We start from the raw sequence: 16332 nt of genomic DNA on the forward strand, positions 1-16332 counted from the left end.
ATGAAGTTGGATTTCTTGCCTTTTTCATAATTATATATATATATATATATAAAATTAAAAAAAAGTGGGCCCTTGTTTTAAAAAAATAAAACTCACGCATTTATTTTTTGTCATATCAGTGGTAAGAGTTAAAATTAATTCACTTGAAAGTTGTTAAGGGGGGAAAATAATTGTTCAATTAGTTTAGGGTCTAAAGTAAGTTTTGGCGACAAGTTGAGGAGAAATTTGATGTATTTTCTATAATTTTTTTGCATTAAGAAATATAATAAGTGATGTATTATATTTAATATCAAAGGTAAAATGGATAAAAATAGGTAAATATCCATTAAATTTATAAGTTGGTCAAGTATTGTCGAACGTTTCAAAATAGAAAATGGGCAAGATAAATGGAGATAGTAATTAATTAAATTAATGACAAAGTCTAAAAGTTGTTGATTAACTCAATTTGAGTAATTCTGCGCCAAAAGTCTCAACGAAAACATAGAAACGGTAAAAGATTGTTTTTCTTTTTTCTGATTGAATTTAATATTACCTCGTAAGAAATTGTTATTACTAAAAATATAATAATACAACAAAAAAAAATTATTTCAAGTGGCAATAAGATTGTATTCCGTTTTTGGTCCGTTTGGAAATAATGTTTTCTTTCCATTTCAATAAATTCTTAATTTCAAATTTTCATATGACATATCAAAGCCTCATAATTATAAGATATTTTGATATATTCAATATATATATTTTTTGTTTAAAATAACAAAATTCTAAAAAGAAAAAGTTAATTTACTTTACGTATTTTTATGCAATTATTAGAATTGAAACAATAAGGTCTACCTTTATAGGACCATAGTGCCGTAGAAATCATCTATTTCTACTCATAAAAATTGAGAGATAAATGAGAGATAAATGTCAAGATAAAAATGGAAAATAGTCAACATCAAGTATTGATTCTCTTATTGGAGTCACAGTCAACAACTACTATCAATTCTCTTTTGAGTTGAGGTTGAGTGGGTTGCTGGAGATGAACGCTAAAAGAACTTAAGAAATGAAAATCTACCAATTGAGATATTCAACAATAATTAACTTTATTTATGCATTCTCAACCTGTCATTTACTTCTTTTTTTTTTCTAAAAATTACATAAATCCACAATTTATGTTTCCAATATTACGAAAAATCACAGCTTTCTAAACATATTAAAAAAATCCCAACATATACACAAAATGCTATATATATGTCGGCTATGTTATGTACATTAATATAGAGAGAGGGCAAAGTAATTAAAAAAGTGAAAGAGAGTGTAATTACTTCCAAAAGAGTTGGTATTTATGTTATTTATACTTTTTTTTTAATTAAAATTGAGTCAATGACCTTTTATATTAAAAAATAAAGAGAAAAGGACACTCTATAACATTTTTTTAAAAATAAATAGCCCAAATTTGAAAACATTTCAAAAAGTTGCCAGTTGGATATATTATTTTCGCTTTATAGCCTTTTCCTAATTTGGGTCATTTTGGCTTACGTAGTTCATATACAGTCCATATAAAATACTGATACAATCTATATACAATATTGATACAGTATTCAACTTGAAAAATTCGGCCCTTTTAAAATTATTTCAATTTTTTTTGCTATAAGCTTTTTAACTGATCAAATATTTTTTTTATTGTTTAGAAATAATAATTAAATTATATAAAAATGATATAATTGTTAAATAAAATATGTATCTTATAAAATATATGTATAGAAATTGTATAGTTCTATCAAATATGTATATGTATAAAATATATATAAAAAATATATAGAAAGTATATGAAAATTATATAATTGTTGTATAAAAAGTGTAAAAAAAAATATATAGTTATTGTATAAATCGTGTATTAAAATTATATAATTTTCGTATAGAATATTTATATGTATAAGATATGTATAGAAACTGTATAGGAGTTGGGTAGAAACGGTATAGAACAAGCTAGTAAATTTAAAAGGCTAGAAAGTGCTATTTAAATTCCATGGCCATTTGCATAGAAATAGTTTAATTTGAAATGTCGAAACTGTCCTTTTCCCAAAATCAAAAGTATAAATAACATAAATACCAACCCCTTTGAAAGTAATTACACTCTCTCCCACTTTTTAAATTACTTCACTCTCTCTCCCTATTAATATACATAACATATCCGACATATACATAGCATTCTATGTATATGTTGGAATTTTTGTAAGAGTAAAGACCCAAAATCATACATTATCATTACTTTAGACACAAAATAATACATATTCTTTCAACTGGTGCACTAATAGTCCTTTATGTTTAAAAAGTGGTGCATTTTTAGTCATCACCCTAATACTGTTAATTTTTTTTAACATCAGCCAATTACCTTTCTATCACACTATTTTTTTCCCTAAAAAAAAAACTCACCTGCAAAATGTTGCTGACAAGGGCTTGAATCAATTTGAGCCTTGATTTTTTCTGTGTCACTAGTCACTATGATTTTTATTTAGTCATAAGGGCATAAGTTCTTGGGGTTCTCATAAGTTCATAGACTGAATGCACAGTTAATGAGGGAGGAAAAAATATATTCCTATAAACACAAGAACTCCGAGATCAGCCTCTTCACCAACAGCTGGCCGACGAGGACGAACCAAGTATATTTGGGTTGCACACCATAAGCAGTATAAGGAAGCAATTACCAACATCAGCTTGACAGAGTTGATAACTCGTAACTTGAGCAGTTTCAGTGGCTTCACGCTGCAAGATAGTTGCTACCCAAAAATGACATGTTAACGACTGAGCAAACAACTAAAACGAAAGTAAAATATCATTGACTAAGCCATCAGTAAAACCTACTTTTATGATGATGTTCCTATCCCAGAATCTCTTCAAGTGGAACATTTCACAAATATGACATTTAATCACCTCAAAGAAGTTAAATCGGAAGGTTTTGTAGTACAAGAGCCTGAGTTACAGCATATAAAGCTTCTCTTAGCCAAAATCTTCGATGTTGATGAAAATTCTAACCAACCTCTACTAACCTGCTGAAAAATCTTGCATCACCTAACATAGAAGTTGACGACATCTTTTATCTTCATAAGTCTTATCAGACCATGAAATTAATAGATTGAAACAATTGTTGATGCAGTGATACAGAGAAGTCTGAATTGTTAATGCAGCGTTGATGCCTCAAGGCTTATTTGATGTGTTTTTGCATTGATTTTCCTTGCCTAATGATGCTCGTGTTTACTTGATATGAACGTGAGGAGGCTGCTGTTAAAAAAATTCACAGTGTTAGTGTGATGAGTAAAAATGCACTCACTTTTTAAATAAAAAGGACTATTAGTGCACTAATTAAAATAATATGTATTATTTTGTGTCTAAAGTAAAGATAATGAATGATTTTGGGCCTTTATTCTTTTTGTAATATGTTTAAAGAGTTGTGATATTTTGTAATATTGAAAATATAAATTGTATATTTGTGTAATTTTTAGAAATTAAAACCTTATTTTGTATGACCGGGCCTAAAGGTGATCCGATCCAATAACTAAACAGACTAAAGCTACATTAAACTAAAAAGGCGTCAGATTAGGAAAGTTGAAGCTTTTCTAGAAGCTTCACACCTCGCAACCCTTTACAGTTCTTGAGAGCAACTTCTTCCATCGAATTGTTCTGTTGTTGATGATACGATGATGGTCTGACTTGTGAATTCCAATGCTGATGATAGCTCCCAACTTCTAGATCTTGAAAAAGCTAAGTATTCTACTCGCTAAAAATCCTTTCGTTGATAGCCTAAGTAGAATTTCATTCCAATGATTCTGTTGTATGAGCTTGAATTCATATGATCTTCTGGAAATCTATTCTTCCCATACTTGGAAATGAGGTAATCTACTTCATTTAACTTTGATTTGTAGCTCGGTGTTGTCTAGCTTTATTTAACATAGAAATTATAGAAATTTTGGATCGATTACACTTCGTCACCTAAATCACTCACCAGGTGCTATGTATTCGATTCCACTGAAATAACTCTCCAAGTACTAATTTCTATGTTAGTTTAAGTAAGACTACACCAATTTATTTACTCGTTGACATTACTAGTATGCAGTTTTGTTTATTCCTTTGTAAAGGAATGAATCTCGTAGGGATTAATACCACATTTACATTACTTTAAACAAGCCTACAATTTTAGTAAATTATTAACTATGAATCTGTCCTGTCCATTTAATATCTGTCTGGATGATTAAAACTTGGGATTCAAATGGGCCTCCCTTGTCTTCTTTGCATTACTGCCTTACTAGTATTGTGATGGACTTTTATCTGACCCTAGCTAATATGGTAGCTGTTGCTTCATCCTTCTAACTCTAAGATGTGAAATTTGTTGTTTATCAAGCATTGTAATTGCTTTAGCTCTCTTTGGTAACTCTTTGAAATTGTTAAAACTGATTGTGCCTGTAGAATTAAAACACCAGTTAGCTAAAAAATCTGTAAGGGAATTTCCTTCTCTGTAAGTATGTTGCACTCTGACCATTCCCAACTCCACCATGTATTTTATCCTCCTTACAATACCACTTATTGTCCAAGGGATTTCCTACTCTCCTTTCACCATTTTTGCTAGTGTAAATGAACTAGTTTCAAGTTCTATAGGCATCTTCTGATGTTTTATACAATAATTGCGGCCTTCCATCATAGCTAATGCATCTGCATAAATATTAGTGTTATCCTGTATCTGTTTACATGAAGCATAGATCAAATCACCTTCCTCATTCCTTATACAAAAGCTATTGAGCTTGCACCAGAATTTCCTTTTGAAGTGCCATCAGAATTGCACTTATACCATCCTTATATAGGTTTTTTCCACTTTAATACTTCTGTGTGCACTTTCTGATTATACCTCTGCAAAAATTCAACTATTAGAGTCCATGTATGATGGACTTCCTGCAACCTTGGATAGATCACTAGGGTCAAATTGTGATGGTTATCATCCATCTCATGAATGACCCTATGCATTGACATGGAACCAACATGATTTATTTTATTTCTCCTCTTCCATAATTACCAACATAGAAAAGCTGGAATTACCTTAGCAATAGGAGTAATCCTCTCATCAAAACTTGTACTTCACCATTTTGACAATGGTTAATGACATTGTATAAGTGGACCTTGAACCCCTACACTTGGTGTATAATAGTGCCACATCCTGGATGCAAAACTGCTTGAAACAAATACATGATGAATTGTTTCCAGTTGTGTTAAAACACAACATGTACATCTAGAAATCAAATTAATTCCACATCTTTGTATTATATCATCCACAGGAATTTTAAAGAACCACAACCTCCATAGAAAGAAGTTTATCTTCACAAGGACTCCTTTACTCCAAATATACTTCCACTTCGCCTCTGATTCTTTTTATGTCTAAGCAAATTGTATGCACTGAAAACTGTAAACTTCCCACTTGTTGTTGGCATCCACAATGGCAAATCCCATGGCTATGTATTCTGGCTTACAGTGATGTTGTCAACAACATGCTGAATAATGTCGTTGGGTAATACTCTTTGCCTTTTCTGAATGTCCCTAGAATCACCAACAATCAGCTTGTCAATGTCACCTTCATCTTCATTGATAGAACAATCTGAATCCACTACATAATACAATGCCCCCAGTCTAGACCAATTGTCAAACCAAATATTAGAGGATCCTACAGTAGGTTCCCACCAAATTTCCTATTCAATAGCATCCCTTGATTCTAACATTTTCTTCTACACCAGAGTCCCACTCCTCCATTGAACTACTGTTGGAATAAATTTATTGCAATACTTATTCCACATATAATCAGTCCACAAAGATTTAGTAGTTCTAAAGCTCCACCATAGCTTAGCAAACATAGCTTTTGAAATATCAAAGAGGTCCCTGAAACCCACTCCTCCTTCTTCCTTTGGAAAACACATCCTCTCCCATGACCACCAATGCTTATTTTTACCTTCCTCTTTTGTGCTCCATAAAAATCTATTAAAAATCTTATGCAATTCACTTATAATACATTTTGGAGGCACCACAACTGATAATAAAAACAAAGGCGTACTCTGCAATAGACTAGAGATTAAAAACACTTTTCCTCTAAAAGATAATAACTTACCTTTCCAGTTCTGTAATCTGCCTTTCACCTTTATAATGAGATCTTTATAACACTCTTTTCTTTTTCTTGCATGAGTGATAGGATACCCCAAATATTGAAAAGGAAACTTTCCTTGATTAAAACCTGTAATATCTTTAACCTCATTCATCAAGGTGACTGCAACTTTGTTATACATATAAAAAAGAGCTTTTACTCTCATTGATATACTGTCTTGATATTTCCTGATGCCCTTTAAGAACATTATTGACTAGCTTTAGTGAATTTGAATATGCAGAGGTAAAAATTATGGTATCATCTGCATATGCAAGATGATTCAGATTCTTACTCCACTTAGGCAATCCATAACCTTTATACATTCCATCCTCAAATAAAGAATTCAGAGATCTTGATAAAACTTCAGATGTTATAATAAATAGAGCAGGTGAAAGGGGATCTCCTTGTTTTAACCCTCTTATTGAATGGAAAAAACCTTGTGAATGGCCATTAATGATAATTAAGTACCAATTATTAGCCACCAACCTCCAAATCATATCTATAACTATTTCAGCAAAACCCATTTTCCTCATCACCTTAGTAAAAACTAACCAAGACACCCTATCATAAGCCTTAGACATATCTAATTTCAAAACCCCATTACTGGTTTTCCTCTCAATTTGATGTCAGGTATAATTTTGTGAGTCAACAGAACATTCTCAATAATTCTCCTTCCCTTAACAAAACCTGACCAATTGGAAGAGATTAGTTTTGGAAGAATCAATTCCAACCTATCATGTATCAACAACAACAAACCCAGTGTATTCCCACATAGTTTGGTCTGGGGAGGGTAAGATGTACGCAGTCCATACCTCTACCTCTAAAGAAGTAGGAAGGCCGTTTCCGATAGACCCCCGGCTCGAGACAACCTATCATGTATGAATCTAGAAATTACATTATTAATGAAGTTACTCAAACTAATAGTCTTGAGCTCTGAAAAGCTTTCCACCATCGCTTTTTTTTGGAATCAACACTAAATTTTTATGAGTAATATTTTTAAGCAGAGTATTACCTTCACAAAACTTCTTATGATCTTTAAAACATCCTCTCCCACAATGTCCCAACAATGTTGAAAAAACGACCCTGAAAAACCATCTGGACAAGGAGAACTACTAGCATTTAAAGAGAAAATTGCATGTCTCACTTCTTCTAATGATGGTTATACCCATAAACCTTTTATTCTCTTCTTCAGTAATCAAAGTAGGGATGTAATCCAGCAAATCAAAAATTGTACCTTCTTCCTTTTGAGAAAACTGTTCCCAAAAATTTCTTGCTACTTCATCTCCAATCATTGTGTTATCTTCCAACCAGTTACCATTAATATTTTTGTATCCTGGACATATGAAGTTTCTTTATTCTACCTTTTACAAAGCTATGAAAGAATCTTGTATTTCTGTCCCTCTTTTCAAACCAAGTAACAGCAGCTTTTTGTCTCCAAAATTGTTCCTCCAGATGAAGATATCTTTTAACCTCTTCTTGGGCCTGCTGAAGAACACTTCTATTTTCTTGGGATGGCTTTTCTTCAAATAGCTTCTCTTTAATATGCACAATTTTTTCTCTGATGGCAAATTGTTAGAAAATGTCACCAAACCTCTCTCTACTCCATTCATTCAATGCTTTCCTGACATTTTTTAATTTATGTTTGAAGAGCCAAAAACTATTTCTAACTTACTCTGTCCTCCAATTCTGTCTTACTAACTTTTTAAAGGAATCTTCTTCAACCCAAAATGATAGAAATTTGAAAGGTTTAAAAGGTTGTTGTTGGTCTTTAAGCATTGTAAAAAAAAGAGGGGCATGATCTGACCCAGTTCTTGGCAAGTGCTCCAGCTACAATCTATTAAACCAGTTCTACAGAGCTTCATTAGAAAAGATTCTGTCTTAACCTTTCAAAAATACAGTCACTTCCTGTCTTACCATTCCACCAAGTAAAAGGGCTCCCTCTAAATGACATTTCATCAAGTTCCCATGAATTGATTCAAAAGGAAAAATCCTTTACCACTTGTAATGTAACTGGAAGACCTCCTATTTTCTCCTCCTCATTCAACAATGCATTAAAATCTCCTCCTATCAGCCATGGAAGATTGAGGGTGGACAAATTGCATATGCAATTCCATAATGGAATTCTCTCAGCTTCTGAACACTTGGCATATACCATAGTTATCAACATGTGCTTTTGATCCTCAGGTACAAAAATCTTAATGGAAATTTGTTGATCTGTATCACTGATAATTTCCATTCAAACATTATTTCTCAAGAAAAATCAAATCTTTCCAAAGACATTCACTGAAGCACTATACATATTCAGCTTTCTTCTGTATTTTTCAATCTGCCCAGCTTGTTGAAAAGGCTCCATAATAGCTATTAAGTAAAATTTGTGATACCTATTAAGCATTTCGAGTCTAATAAAAGCCTGACGAGTGTTAACAAACCTTATATTCGCAAAAAAGAGCTTTCATCATTTACTAACTTTTGCTGACACCACATTTCTCTTTGGTATTACCCTTTTAGGTAATTGTTCTATGATTTGTTTTTTCCCCTTTTTAGAGGTTTTTCACATCTTGTGGAGAAAGGTTGACTTGTCTACTACTGGACTCCACCTCTTTATCTGATTCTTCTTCTATATCATTGTTAGCCTGGACATTTGTATCACTTGACTTTGCAATTATATTACCCGACTTTTGGGTGACTATATCATGCAAGGCTTTTGAAGGAATCTTCTTCACTGAAACTGGCTCTATATACTTTTGTCCTAACATTACAACACCATTATCATCATCAACACTTTCTTTCTGTTCAGGTAACTGCTCTATTTGACTATATTTGTATAATGATCCTCACTATCTTCTTCTTAAACCGCAAGGGGGCTAGTATTTATATAGCTGTTGCAAATTAAAGCATTTCCTTGTTGCTCAGCCATAGTAACCTCCTCCTGATTGTAGAGGTCTTCCTCTTCAACCCTATCACTCTATTTGGATTTACTTTCTACCGAGTTCTCTAGATTTGAGCCTTTGTTGCTGCTTTGCTTTTTTGACGAGTTTCTTTCCTTATTTTGTTTAGGTGTTTCCACCTTATTCATAACTGAAGGAAAGTTATTCTACACCCATTCTCTTGTAGTCAATTGCTTCTTTTTTTCACCTTCATTCTCTATGCTCTTCTCATTTTCTTGTGATTCTTCATTCAGCACATCAAAAGGATTCACTGTGGAAATGCCCTCCTTTGGCTCTAAAATCTTCTCTATGTTATCTTTCAAGATATATTCATCATCTTTGTTCTTGATAAATCTTCTATTAGTAGGGTGCCACCTTCAAACACCACTACCAGATTTCCACCCATTTTGATTATTAGCGAACTTTATCTCCTGCTAGTTACCTTTGCCTTGGCCATCTCCCACTTCATCTGTAGCAATTTCCTGCCTAAGCTTTGGATGAAGAACTCTACACTCTTCCTCTACACGACCCTGTAATTTGCACTTCTTACAGTATGTAGGAATCATATCATAATTGATCTTTACTTTAATTAATGCTCCACACTTCTTTGGTAACTTCTCCATCATTACAAATTGATGTCTTTCATCCAAAAGATCCAACTGTACTTTCACTCTAGCACAGCTTGGACGAGTTTTATTTATTGTTGCTACATCTAAATGCAGCGGTTTACCAACAACAGAAACTAGTGAAAATAAAGACTCATTGAAAAAGAAGGTTGGCAATAGATCTGGGAAAGATATCCATGCAATCACTTGCGTAGTTTCTTCCTCTAGCTTGAAATTTGAATCATATATCAATGATCGTATTTGATAAGAATTTTCATCTTTTGCATTGATGTAATAAGAACTCTTAGACAAAATGTTTATGAAATCCTCCAGTAGCTCTAGTCTAATAATTAGAACATGCCTATAACGTAGGAAACCAATTTTGCAATTTTCTTTTAACACCACATTGTAATGGGATTTGCTCTTGTAGTTCTGTTATTGCAGGCTAACCTTAAGAAAATTCACCCTCTAATAGCGTAATGTAAATTCTCAATGATATTCTTTCTATTCATTTCTTGCTCACAGTCCATTTACCCACAGGAACACCATCTTTAAAATCATCCTTTTTAATTGGAATAGGGGCTACATCTTGCTTAATATCCTGAATTTTCGTCTGAGCATTCAGATTGCTAATGGTAGCAAACTTTTCAACAAAAGATGCGTGATGGTTATTAATGGGTTTAGAAGTAAGCTTAAAGGAGGAAATTGAATAGCTGAATCAATGGGTGGTGATTGACCATTCTCCGGCAAAGAATGACCGACCGTTGATGCCATGAGCATTTTAGGGGTTAGAGAGAAAAATCGCCTTTTTCACACACAACACACACAGTGTGGAACCAACATGAGCCACAGAATTTAAAAAAGTGACCAAAATAGGCTATCTATTTAAAATGTTACCAAAATAGATTAAACGTAATAATTTATTACGTTTTTTACTTTTTTGTTAATGATCAACTAACGGAATTGACTTTTATAAAAACGTAAGAATTTCTTATGTTTTACAGATTTATTTGTAAAACGTAAAAAATTCTTATGTTGTGTCAGAAAAACACGTAAACCGTAAGAATTTCTTACGTAAAATAAATGCAGTGAGTTGTCAAATCATTTAATAGTCACTTTTTAGAAAAAAATGTCCTACAACATAATAAATACTTGCGTTCTTCACTTTCTTATAAAACTTAAAATGGTCCCTCACAATTCCTTTTTCAATTAATGTCTCAACGTAAGTTTTAATTACCTGTTACACTTTTATACACTTCTAAATTAAATTGTGATTCTTTGCTTCATTAATTATAATAAATAATATATTTGTACATGCGAGTCTCCTCAATGTTCTAATCGAAACACTAATCGTAAACTACAATAAAACAATAAAACACTAATCGAAAAAATTAATTTCATATTTTTAAAATAACAAAAAAATATAATTATTGTAGAGACCCCCTTTAAAAGTGGCGGTGGGGGACCACATAATAAAGTTGATGAGAAATAAGTGCAAATAGTGGGGATGGGGGACTACTGTTATAAAAAAGTGAAGAACGTAAGTATTTTTTTGAAAAGTGATTTTTAATTGATTTGACAATTCACTGCATTTATTTTCTTCGACCATCGTGTAAAACGTAAGAATTTCTTACATTTTACGTGTTTTTCTGACACAACATAAGAATTTCTTATGTTTTATAAATAAATGTGTAAAATTTAAGAAATTCTTACGTTTTTATAAAAGTCAACTACGTTAGTTGTCCGTTGACAAAAAAGTGAAACGTAATGAATTACTATGTTTAGCCTATTTTGGTTATTTTTTAAATAGGTGGCCTATTTTGGTCACTTTTTTAATTTCGTGGCTCATTTTGATTTCGAGTTCATATATATATATATATATGTATCTCCCAATTTGTGAGCTTCATCGAAGTCACCTTGAAATTTTTAACCTGTCATTTGCTGAAAACGTAGATCTGAAAACGTAGATGGAGTATTGACCCATTCATTTCTACTCATCATTAAAAATATGATTGATATGTAGTCCAAACTAATTCATAATAAATCTTGTAAACATTTTTGAGAAGACATTTTCTTTTAAAAACTTTAGTATGTTATATATTATCATTACAAAGAACAAAAAGTTTATTAGGTATTAAAAATTTATAAAAAAGTAAAAGAAAATAATTAATACTTGATAAAAATTGAACGGATTGAATTATGACTCATATTTTGGCTTATTTTAGTTTAAGTAGCTTTTGAGAGGGTCGAGTTTATATCTCTCCCCGTCCCCTTCTGTCCATTTACTAACCCAACACAATTTGATCCATATAGATCATCAATTTGGACAAGTAAATCCTAAAGAAATTCTACAGATACGAATATAAACTCACTTGTAAGTTGGTGCAATAGCAACTTATATCACTTAGTTTTAATATATGTGGTGTTTTTTAAATTTCGAAATTCAATTTATGTTTAGCTTTGATCATAATTTTTTCGAATAGTTTTTGAATATTTTGAATTGTTAATTATTGTGATTTGTCACTTATAGTACCTTTTAGCATTTGGAGCCTAAAGGACTATTTTTTTTCCATTCCAAATTCTTAATGGACAATCATAAATCGAAATGAGAGAAGGCGAATGAAGGCTCACACTTTGCCCTTGACCTTTTAAAAATAGTAATTAGTTAATGGTTAAGAGTAAGGCGAGGACACTGTTTTATCTTACAAGGGAGGCATCAGTTGCCCTCCTTACCCTTTGAAAAAAGTGGGTGATAACAGTTACATTTTGATACCGAATTTTTTTTTTTTTCTCAATCAGTTTTTTGCCTTTTCTGAACTAATGTTTTGGTAGTTTTTTTAAAAAATTTCCCATCTTTCTATTCTACTTGTGGCTTTTTAAAATTATTACCAGAATTTTTATTTTATACTTTTCTTGTATTTGAAAGCCCGAAGTTCTCCCCTAAGTGATAATTGTCTGAAATGTGTTGTAAAATACATCTTTGTTAGACTTAGATTGTTACTATGTAATTACTATTTTTTAATGGAGTATGTATTGTTAATATTAGTTTATTTTTTTTTACTTTGAAATAAGGGAGCTTGTCATTATGGGTATACTAGGAGAGATTCATTGAATATTAGCACTAAAAAGAATATCTATATTATTGCTTTTCACAAGGGCCTGTTTGAAAAGCCAGCCTGAATTCACACAGTTTTGTCTATTTGGTTGGCCAGGTAAGTACTGGGTCAGCAGATAATTGAATGTAATTGGCAAAAAGAGTATTTACACTTGTTAATTAACAGAGGAAAATTGTGAATTATTGGTAATTACAAGTTAGTTATATTTTAATTTCTTTCTTTCATTTCTATTTTTACTTGACACAGGCCCAACATTAAGATATTTATTTGTCTTTTCAATCTTAATATATTTAAATACAAAATTTTAATAAAAGATTGCATATGTTTTCTAGGATTCATCCGGAATCTAGCATGAGTTTAATATATGTTATTTTAATGTGTGTTTAGATAATTTAAGTTGTTAACTATTGTAATTTATAATATTTTTTACGTAATTTTCAAATTAATATACGTTACTTTTCTTGTCCAAATTTTTGTGGCATTGATAGTCAATTATATTTTAAAAATAATATAAGTTTTTAATTATTGTAATTTATATTACTTTTCTTTTATTCCAATTTCAGAGACACTAATATAATTTCAAGAGCCGACCAAATATTTTATATCTTTTAAATTTTTTAAGTTGTTGATTATTGTGATTTCTAGTATTTTTCATGTAATCTTTTTGAAATATATAACATATTAATTTTTTTTTAGATATTTTAAGTTGTTTATAATTGTAATTTATAATACTTTTTATATAATTTTTAAATAATATATGTTACCCTCCTTTTTGAGAGTTTTGTATCGACAATAATCAATTATATTTTTTAAATAATTAAAATTTTTTATTATTGTGATTTATAATATTTTTTCTATCTCAACTTATGTGGCACAATGCTTAAATGATCATAATAATTAGTTAGGGGTAATATAGTAAAATCACGATTAAAGCAGCTGAAACAGAAATCAGTCAATTTTTTTTTAAAAATTGTTAATTATTGTTATTTACATTACTTTTTATTTCATTTTCAAATAATATATGTTGCTTTATATCTTCTTCTGTCCCGTTCCGATTTATGTGTCACTAATATAGTTTTGATAGTAAATCAAATATTTTATGTTGACATATCATTTTGTTATTCTTATTTTTCTAATACATAAATGACTTATAATAAGGAGTGATATAGTAAAATCATTGTTCGAACAACGAAAATTTAATTTAAAACATTCAAAGTTAATTTCGCATTTTATTTTTCATGAAATATTATTTTTTTTAATACCTAGATGACTCATAATAATTAATTAAGAGCGACTGATTATGTTATTACTATAAAAATTAATTTAATTTTATCATATCCAATAGTAATCATCTATAAGTCACCGAAATAGTATATTAATTAAATACGGGATGCTATATTTGCATATGCAAAATATGGTATTATTAAACATTATTGGACAGTGCATTATATTTATCTTTCACAATAATAATTTTTTTTATATATATATATATATATATATTGACCCAACACAAATTCTAAGAAAATATTCATTAGAAATTTATTTTATTAAATTAAATTTATTAATTTTTTACTTTAAAAATTTAAAGTTAAGTTTAAATATTAGTATTTCTATATAAGAAAAAAATAATTTTAAAATTTAAATTTACTAAAATAAATAAAAAGATTAATTTTTTATATAAAAGTCAATTAAAATAATAAAATTGATTTACTTTAAATATTTTGTTGCAATTAATTAAGATAATTTTTTATTTTGTCATGATTTATGCTGCACAGATAAAATTTGGAGAGTTAAACAGAACTATTATCTATTTTTAAAAAAAGTTTTTTAACTTGTTAATTATGGTGATTTATAATAATTTTTACGTAATTATCAAATAATATATTTACTTCTTGTGTCCCAATTTATGTGGCTTCGATACAATTTTGAGAGTCAATAAAATATTTTATATATCTTTTAAATATTTTAAGTTGTTAATTATTATGATTTGCAGTACTTTTTTTTTTATCTCAATTTATATGGCATTGCTAAAATAATGAGAGTCAATAAAAGTTCTATATGTGGTAACAAATTATTGTGATTTGTGGTAACAAATTAGTTTTGAACATGATAGCTAATTAAATAAATAATTTTTTTTACTTCCAATATGTAGTTATAGTTAATTAATATAAATTAATAGAGTATATTAAATATTTAAATTATTATGATGAAACAATGGAATTATTATATATTGGGGCATGGTATGTAATTAAATGGGAGTAGAGGGTTTTTATTGGTAAGAGTCAATAAAATTTCTATATGTATTTTAAATATTTTAAGTTATTAATTATTGTGATTTGTGGTAACAAATTAGTTTTGAATATGATAGACAATTAAATAAATAAATAAAATTTACTTTCAATATGTAGTTATAGTTAATTAATATAAATTAATAGAATATATTAAATATTTAAACCATTGTAATGAAATAATGAAATTATTATATATTGGGACACGGTATATAATTAAGTGGAAGTAGTTTTTTTGGTAATTACAAGAGGTGGTTGAAACCACCTTTTCTATATAATAGAAAAGAAATATTTCATTTTGATTTTTGTATTTTTCTTTTTTCTTTTTATTATTCTAGTTTTCTTAAAAAAATATTTATCACGATCCAATTTTTTACCACCTGATCACTTTTCGGAGCGCGGTAGCCAGGACCCAGATTGACTTCTTGTTGCTTAGGAAAGGGGATAGGGCGCTGTGTAAAGATTGTAAAGTCATCCCGAGTGAGAACCTTTCGACCCAACATAGGCTCTTGGTTATGGATTTGGGTATGAAGAAGAATAAAAAGAGGAGGAGTAAGGAGTGTAGACCGAGAATTAAGTGGGGCGGTTTGACGCCAGTGAATGCGTGGGAGATAGGGGAGAGGTTGGCGGGAATGGGGGTGTGGGAGTGTAGGGGGGACGTGGATAATATGTGGGACAGGGCGGCAGCGTGCATCAGGGAAAATGCAAGGGAGGTGTTGGGTGTTTCTAGGGGCCGGGCCGGACATCATCGGGGGGATTGGTGGTGGAATGAAGAGGTGGGGAAGAAAGTGGAGACCAAGAAAGAGTCGTATGCTAAGTTGGTGGAAAGTAAGGACGAAGAGGAGAAGCGGGTAAACAGGAAAGAGTACAAGCTAGCAAGGAAGGAGGCGAAGTCAGCGGTCACGGCAGCTAAGACGGCTGCTTTTGAGAGCTTGTATGCAGGGTTACAGGGGAAAGGAGGGGAGAAAAAGTTGTTCCGACTCGCTAAGGCTAGGGAGAGGAAGGGTCGTGACCTCGATCAGGTGCGGTGCATTAAGGGGGAAGACGGTAGAGTGTTGGTGGAGGACGGCCACATAAAGAAGAGATGGCAGTCGTACTTTCATAGGCTCTTGAATGACGAGGGGGACAGAGCTATTGTGTTAGGGGAACTGGAGCACTCAGGGGAGTGTCGGGATTTTAGCTATTGTAGACGTTTTAAGGTAGACGAGGTTAGACAGGCAGTCCGCAGGATGCGAAGGGGTA

This window comes from Capsicum annuum, chromosome 10, assembly GCF_002878395.1.
Source record: "Capsicum annuum cultivar UCD-10X-F1 chromosome 10, UCD10Xv1.1, whole genome shotgun sequence".
NCBI classification, from domain to species: domain Eukaryota; kingdom Viridiplantae; phylum Streptophyta; class Magnoliopsida; order Solanales; family Solanaceae; genus Capsicum; species Capsicum annuum.